Source organism: Arachis hypogaea, chromosome 2 (genome assembly GCF_003086295.3).
Source record: "Arachis hypogaea cultivar Tifrunner chromosome 2, arahy.Tifrunner.gnm2.J5K5, whole genome shotgun sequence".
NCBI classification, from domain to species: Eukaryota; Viridiplantae; Streptophyta; class Magnoliopsida; order Fabales; family Fabaceae; genus Arachis; species Arachis hypogaea.
The window spans coordinates 78,275,021-78,283,882 of NC_092037.1; the positions used below are offsets into that span (position 1 = coordinate 78,275,021).

Below are 8,862 nucleotides of genomic sequence, written 5' to 3' on the forward strand. Positions count from 1 at the left end.
AAGCTTAGAGTGGAAGTCCAAACCTTCAGACAGAAGGAAGGAGAATCCCTCTATGAAGCTTGGGAAAGATAGAAACAATTGATCAGAAAATGTCCCACTGATATGCTTTCTGAATGGAGCATCATAGGTATTTTCTATGATGGTCTCTCTGAACTGTCCAAGATGTCTTTGGATAGCTCCTCTGGAGGATCTCTTCATCTGAAGAAGACGCCTACTGAAGCTCAAGAACTGATTGAAATGGTTGCAAATAACCAATTCATGTATACTTCTGAAAGAAATCCTGTGAACAATGGGACTAGTCAAAAGAAAGGAGTTCTTGAGATTGACACTCTGAATGCCATTTTGGCTCAGAATAAAATATTGAGCCAACAAGTCAATATGATTTCTCAAAGTCTGTCTGGGATGCAAAATGCACCAAGCAGTACTAAGGAAGCTTCATCTGAGGAAGAAGCTTATGATCCTGAGAACCCTTCAATAGAAGAGGTGAATTACATGGGAGAACCCTATGGAAACACCTATAATCCTTCATGGAGGAATCATCCAAATCTTTCATGGAAGGATCAACAGAGACCCCAACAAGGTTTCAATAACAATAATGGTGGAAGAAACAGGTTTAGCAATAGCAAGCCTTTTCCATCATCTTCTCAGCAACAGACAGAGAGTTCCAAGCAGAATAATTCTGACTTGGCAACCATGGTCTCTGATCTAATCAAAACCACTCAAAGTTTTATGACTGAAACTAGATCTTCCATTAGGAATCTGGAAGGACAAGTGGGTCAGCTGAGCAAGAAAATTACTGAACTTCCTCCAAGCACTCTCCCAAGCAATACTGAAGAAAATCCAAAAGGAGAGTGCAAGGCCATCAATATGGCCGAATTCTGGGAGAAAGGAGAGGCAGTGAACGCCACTGAGGAAGGCCTCACTGGACGCCCACTGACCTCCAATGAGTTCCTCAATGAGGAACCATGGGAATCTGAGGCTCAAGATGAGACCATAGAGATTCCATTGGACTTACTTCTGCCATTCATGAGCTCTGATGAGTATTCTTCCTCTGAAGAGGATGAGTATGTCACTGAGGAGCAAGTTGCTAAATACCTTGGAGCAATCATGAAGCTAAATGACAAGTTATTTGGAAATGAGACTTGGGAGGATGAACCCCCTTTGCTCACCAAAGAACTGGATAACTTGTCTAGGCAGCATTTGCCTCAAAAGAGGCAGGATCCTGGGAAGTTTTCTATACCTTGTACCATAGGCACCATGACCTTCAAGAAGGCCTTGTGTGACTTAGGATCAAGTGTAAACCTCATGCCCCTCTCTGTAATGGAGAAATTAGGGATCTATGAGGTACAAGCTGCAAAAATCTCACTAGAGATGGCAGACAACTCAAGAAAACAAGCTTATGGACTTGTAGAGGATGTTTTGGTGAAGATTGAAGACCATTACATCCCTACTGATTTCATAGTCCTAGAGACTGGGAAATGCAGGGATGAATCCATCATCCTTGGCAGACCCTTCCTAGCCACAGCAAAGGCTGTGATTGATGTTGATAGAGGAGAGTTGATCATTCAGGTGAATGAAGAATCCTTGGTGTTTAAGGCCCAAGGATATACCTCTGTCATCATGGAGAGGAAGCAGGAAGGGCTTCTCTCAAAACAGAGCCAAACAGAGCCCCCACAACCAAACTCTAAGTTTGGTGTTGGGAGGCCACAACCAAACTCTAAGTTTGGTGTTGAACCCCCACATTCAAACTCTAAGTTTGGTGTTGGGAGGTTCCAACATGGTTCTGAGCATTTCTGAGGCTCCATGAGAGTCCTCTGTCAAGCTAATGACAATAAAGAAGCGCTTGTTGGGAGGCAACCCAATGTTTTATAATTAATTATTTTCTTTTGTTATTTTATCTTTTTTGTAGGTTGATGATCATAAGAAGTCACAAAAACAATGAAAAAAGCAAAAACAGAATGAAAAACAGGAAGAAAAATAGCACACCCTGGAGGAAGATGCTGCTGGCGTTTAAACGCCAGTCAGTCTAGCAGTTGGGCGTTTAACGCCCAGTCTGGCACCCTTCTGGGCGTTTAACGCCAGAAAGGGGCACCAGACTGGCGTTAAACGCCAGTAAAGGGCAAGAACCTGGCGTTAAACGCCAGGAATGGGCACCAGCCCGGCGTTTAACGCCAGAAATGGCTCAAAACGTGGATTTTGATGCCATTTGGTGCAAGGATGCCTTTTCCTTGACACCACAGGATCTGTGGACCCCACAGGACCCTACCATCACTCTATCTCTTCTTCCCCCATTCACCAATCACCTCAACACCTCTTCCCCAAAAACCCCTCACCTATCAAATCCCATCTTTCTCTTCACCACTCACATCCATCCTTCATAAACCCCCACCAACCTCACCCTTCAAATTCAAACCACTTTCCCTCCCAAACCCACCCATCATGGCCGAACCCTTTACCCCCTCTCTCCTATATATACCCTTCTTCAACCCTTCATTTTCACACAACCTAAACACCACTTCTCCCCCTCTTTGGCCGAACACACCACCATCTCCCTCATCCTCATTTCTTCTTCTTCTACTCTCTTCTTTCTTCTTTTGCTCGAGGACGAGCAAACATTTTAAGTTTGGTGTGGTAAAAGCGTTGCTTTTTCGTTTTTCCATAACCATTATGGCATCCAAGGCCGGAGAAACCTCTAAAAAGAGGAAAGGGAAGGCAAAAGCTTCCACCTCCGAGTCATGGGAGATGGATAGATTTCTCTCAAGGGTGCATCAAGACCACTTCTATGAAGTTGTGGCCTTGAAGAAGGTGATCCCCGAGGTCCCTTTTTCACTCAAAAAGGGTGAATATCCGGAGATCCGCCATGAGATCCGAAGAAGAGGTTGGGAAGTTCTTACCAACCCCATTCAACAAGTCGGAATCTTGATGGTTCAAGAGTTCTATGCCAATGCATGGATCACCAAGAACCATGACCAAAGTGTGAACCCGAATCCAAAGAATTATCTTACTATGGTTCGGGGGAAATACTTGGATTTTAGTCCGGAGAGTGTGAGGGTGGCGTTCAACTTGCCTATGATGCAAGGAGATGAACATCCTTACACTAGAAGGGTCAACTTTGATCAAAGGTTGGACCAAGTCCTCACAGTTATATGTGAAGAGGGCGCACAATGGAAGCAAGATTCAAGGGGAAAGCCGGTTCAATTGAGAAGGCATGACCTCAAGCCCGTGGCTAGAGGATGGTTAGAGTTCATACAACGCTCAATCATCCCCACTAGCAACCGGTCCGAAGTTACCATAGACCGGGCCATCATGATCCATAGCATCATGATTGGAGAAGAAGTAGAAGTTCATGAGGTTATAGCCCAAGAACTCTATAAAGTGGCGGACAAGACCTCCACCTTGGCAAGGTTAGCCTTTCCTCATCTCATTTGTCACCTCTGTTATTCAGTTGGAGTTGACATAGAGGGAGACATCCCGATTGATGAGGACAAGCCCATCACCAAGAAAAGGATGGAGTACACAAGAGATTCCACTCATCATGAAATCCCTGAAATTCCTCAAGGGATGAATTTTCCTCCACAAAACTATTGGGAGCAACTACACACCTCCCTAGGAGAGTTGAGTTCCAACATGGGACAACTAAGGGTGGAGCATCAAGAACACTCCATCATCCTTCATGAGATTAGAGAAGATCAAAGAATCATGAGGGAGGAGCAACAAAGACAAGGAAGAGACATTGAGGAGCTCAAGCATTCCATAGGATCTTCAAGAGCAAGAAAGAGCCGCCATCACTAAGGTGGACCCGTTCTTTGATTTCCTTGTTATTTGTTCTTCTGTTTTTCGAAAATTTATGCTTATGTTTATCCATGTTTGTGTCTTGTGATCATTAGTGTCTTAGTGTCTATGCCTTAAAGTTATGAATGTCCTATGAATCCATCACCTTTCTTGAATAAAAATGTGCTTAATTGAAAAAGGAAGAATTGCATGAATTTTGAATTTTATAGCAGTTTAATTATTTTGATGTGGTGGTAATATTTTTGTTCTCTGAATGTATGCTTAAACAGTGCATATATATCTTGAATTTGTGGTTCATGAATGCTGGCTCTTGAAAGAATGATGAAAAAAGAGACATGTTACTGAGGATCTGAAAAATCATTAAAAATGATTCTTGAAGCAAGAAAAAGCTATTCAAAAAAAAATCGAAAAAAAAAAGAAAAAGAAAAAGAAAAACGAAAAAAAATAGAGAATAAAGAGTTGTGATCCAAGGCAAATAAGAGTGTGCTTAAGAACCCTGGACACCTCTAATTGGGGACTTTAGCAAAGCTGAGTCACAATCTGAAAAGGTTCACCCAATTATGTGTCTGTGGCATGTATGTATCCGGTGGTAATACTGGAAGACAGAGTGCTTTGGGCCACAGCCAAGACTCAATAAATAGCTATGTTCAAGAATCATCATACTTCACTAAGAGAATCATTAGCACTATCTGGACTCTGAGTTCCTAAAGAAGCCAACCATTCTGAATTTCAAAGGATAGAGTGAGATGCCAAAACTATTCAGAAGCAAAAAGTTAAAAGCCCCGCTCATCTAATTAATACTGATCTTCACAGATGTTTTTGGAATTCATTGCATATTCTCTTCTTTTTATCTTATTTGATTTTCAGTTGTTTGGGGACAAGCAACAATTTAAGTTTGGTGTTGTGATGAGCGGATAATTTGTATACTTTTTGGCATTGTTTTTAGTATGTTTTTGGTATGATCTAGTTAGTTTTTAGTATGTTTTTATTAGTTTTTAGTTAAAATTCACTTTTCTGGACTTTACTATGAGTTTGTGTGTTTTTCTGTGATTTCAGGTATTTTCTGGCTGAAATTGAGGGACCTGAGCAAAAATCTGATTCAGAGACCAAAAAGGACTGCAGATGCTGTTGGATTCTGACCTCCCTGAACTCGAAGTGGATTTTCTGGAGCTACAGAAGCCCAATTGGCGCGCTCTCAACGGCGTTGGAAAGTAGACATCCTGGGCTTTCCAGCAATATATGATAGTCCATACTTTGCCCAAGATTTGATGGCCCAAACCGGCGTTCAAAGTCACCTCAAGAAATCCCAGCGTTAAACGCTGGAACTGGCACCCAAATGGGAGTTAAACGCCCAAACTGGCACTAAAGCTGGCGTTTAACTCCAAGAAGAGTCTCTACACGAAATTTGCTTCATTGCTCAGCCCAAGCACACACCAAGTGGGCCCGGAAGAGGACTTTTATGTCATTTACTCATTTCTGTACACCTTAGGCTACTAGTTTCTTATAAGTAGGACCTTTTACTACTGTATTAGGATCTTTTGATCACTTTAGATCTTAAGAGGACTTTGGTAGCTATCTTCATTTTTATGCTATCTTAGATCATTGGGAGGCTGGCCATTCGGCCATGCCTAGACCTTATGCTTATGTATTTTCAACGGTGGAGCTTCTACACACCATAGATTAAGGTGTGGAGCTCTGCTGTACCTCGAGTATTAATGCAATTACTATTGTTCTTCCATTCAATTCCGCTTGTTCTTGTTCCAAGATATCACTTGTTCTTCAACTTGATGAAGGTGATGATTGACGCCCATCACCATTCTCACTCATGAACAAAGTGACTGACAACCACTCTTGTTCTACAAGCATTTGAGGCTTGGTGAATATCTCTTGGATTCCTGATTGCACGATGCATGGTTGATCGCCTGACAACCGAGTGCTCGCCTGACAAATGAGCCAACCATTCCGTGAGATCAGAGTCTTCGTGGTATAGGCAGGACCTGATGGCGGCATTCAAGAGAATCCGGAAGGTCTAAACCTTGTCTGTGGTATTCTGAGTAGGATTCAATGATTGAATGACTGTGACGTGCTTCAAACCTGTAACCTACTGGGCGTTAGTGACAGACGCAAAAGAGTGATTCTATTCCGGTAGGGGAGGGAACCAAACCGGTGATTAGCCGCACTGTGACAGAGTGCATGAGCATTAGTTTTCACTGCGAGGATGGGAGGTAGCTGCTGACAACAGTGAAACCCTACACGAGCTTGCCATGGAAAGGAGTAAGAAGAATTGGATGAAGGCAGTAGGAAAGCAGAGAGACGGAAGGGAAGGCGTCTTCATACGCTTATCTGAAGTTCCTACCAATGAATTACATAAGTATCTCTATCTTTACCTTTGTGTTATTTTCGTTCATCACTTTATCCATTTGAGTTTGCCTGACTAAGATTTACAAGATGACCATAGCTTGCTTCAATACTAACAATCTCCGTGGGATCGACCCTTACTCACATAAGGTTTATTACTTGGACGACCCAGTGCACTTGCTGGTTAGTTGTGCGAAGTTGTGTAATGCCATGGTATTGAGCTACCAAGTTTTTGGAGCCATTACCGGGGATTATGAGAATTGTGAAAAAGTAATGTTCACAATTTCGCGCACCAAATTGCAAAGAAGGAAGAGGTGGTGGAAACATTTGAACCTAAAACTGCACTTGAGATGACAAGAGAACCTGAACACTCACAACCTCCTCAAACTCCCCTGGACCAAAGATGCTCAACACTGATCGAAAAATATGAAGAGGAGATGAAGAAAGCTTGGGAAAATCAACAAACCTCCTCCATGAAAGAGCTATTAAAGCAAATGTTGAGTGTAAAAGAGGAAGTGGAGGAGCGAGAAAGTGAGGAAGTCATTCCAAACTCAAGTAAAACAGAGAGGCACATGAAGGACAAGCTCATTGAACCACCAATTCAAAAGGCTCTGGATGAAGATCAAACTCCAAAAATCACACAGCAACCATGTCTTGACATCCAAGAAGTGAAGGCAACTAACAAAAGCACCAATCCTGCCCCTGATCAAGCAAGCAAGCTCAACCAAGCCAATTTCAAAAGAAAGCTTGCTGAGAGGAAACCAAGAAAGGGGACAAAAGCTGAAACTTCTCCCCCTTGAAGTCATTCCTCTTAACCAATTGGAAGAAGAGGAAGAAAGTGAAGAACAACATGTCAAGCTAATGACACTAAAAGAGCACTTGTTGGGAGGTAACCCAACCGTAGGTATAATTTCTTCTCTTCTTTGTTTTCGTTCTTTACTTTGTTTAAATTCAATAAATGGGCATATGGTTAAATTCTAAGTTTGGTGTTGTCTCGCAACAACTTGTTTTCAATCTTTTTGGATGATTGCATCAAATCAAAAATGGAAGTGACATACTAAGATTCTAAGTTTGGTGTGCCACTTAATTCTCTATGCAATTCATTAAGCAACACCACTTGTCTGCATAATCATAAAGCCTTTGCAGTGTTGTTTTTCTTTTGGTTTGACATTTTATTATTCTGTTTACTTTAGTTATTTCCTTATTTTTGATGCTTCCACTTATTTTGCTCCTTAACTGTTTTTGTTAATATATCACCAAGAGATCTTTATTCATGACATATTCTTGGCTTGGTGATTGTATTCAACAAATAACAGTTTCTTTTGTTTAGTCTTAGTTCAAATAAATTGCCATATGGTTGCATTCTAAGTTTGGTGTTGCAATGCAACAAAATTTGGTTCCAATGCTTACTAGATACTTGTATTAATTTCAAGTGAAAGTGTCACACTAAGTTTGGTGTGCCACTTATTCTTTATGCAAAGTATTGTGCACACCTTCTTATGCTTGCAATCAAATGTCGCTGTCTCTTGTGCCTTGATTGTTATTTTTCATTTTTGCTTGCTTAAAACACATGTGCTACTAACATTTCATTGTGTAAGACATTCATGATCCATCTTAGCCCCATAGCCATTGTTCTAATTGTTGCTTGAGGATGAGCAAGCACTCTAAGTTGGCAAGGGAAAGGGAAGAATTGGAGAAAAAGGACAATAATAATGAAGATGAACTACAAGGTTGTAAAGTTCCTTTTCCTCTCCTTTGTTTCCAGCACTTTAAATTGCATGATTGTCTTTATATTCTCTGTATGCATGTGTGGTATGAATAAGCATAACTTGAATTTTGATTTATAATATGTTGCTGTGGCATTATAACTACCAACTTGAGCTTTGTGAAGTCAAAAGCAGTAAAGCATCATGATCATAAACAAACAAGGCATTAAAGAAGAATTTAGCATGTGCATACAAGTATTGGAAAGCTAGTATGATTAATTGTTGCTCAATTGCATTGGATTTTATTTAATTGAAGTTTTTCATCTAGTACATTTTGTGAAATCTTTTGAAATCATGAAAACCTTGAAGAAGCAAATACAATTAAAGCAAGAAAAGAAAAAGGGAAAGAATGAGAAAGCTGAAGGCTCTGAGTACCAATGGCAATTTATTTGCTAAGTGCTTGTGGTGTTTATGTATCAAGCCAAATACTTGAAAACAAAACACTTAGAGGTCAAGGCTAGGCTCAAGTGCAAAAGAACTCCCTCAAAGCTCAAGGCTCTGAGCATCAATGATTAGAGAGTCAAGAAAAGAAAAGAAAAAATGAGCTTAATGAAGTCCTCTAATTAAATGCTTGTGGTGCTTATGTATCAAGTGGTAATACTTGAAAATAAAGCATTTAGAAGTCGTAGCTTTGTTATTAACTCATGGGGCAAAGCACCCAAAAGGAGAAGCTAAAAAAAAAAAATCAAAAGCTTGTTTCAAGGAAGAATTATAAGAAAAAGATTTCATAAAATAAGCTAGATAGAAGCATCAATCATTTACATCTCTTTTGTAATTGTAGCATGCATAGAAAACTAGCTTGCCATGAACATTAACTTGCTACTCTTCTTACCTTGGATTGTCAATTTCTATTGCATGATTCTTTTCTTGCTTGGGGACAAGCAAGGTTTAAGTTTGGTGTTGTGATGACAAGTCATCATATACCCATTTTCTATGCTTTTTCATA

General features: G+C 40.6%; 1 non-coding gene across 1 annotated transcript; it reads right to left on the reverse strand.

Moving 5' to 3' along the window:
• On the reverse strand, positions 1–108 carry LOC112764532 (small nucleolar RNA R71). The gene has a single exon (XR_003183236.1). It is a non-coding gene; the product is annotated as a small nucleolar RNA R71 (small nucleolar RNA).
• Positions 109–8,862: the final 8,754 nt, after the last annotated feature.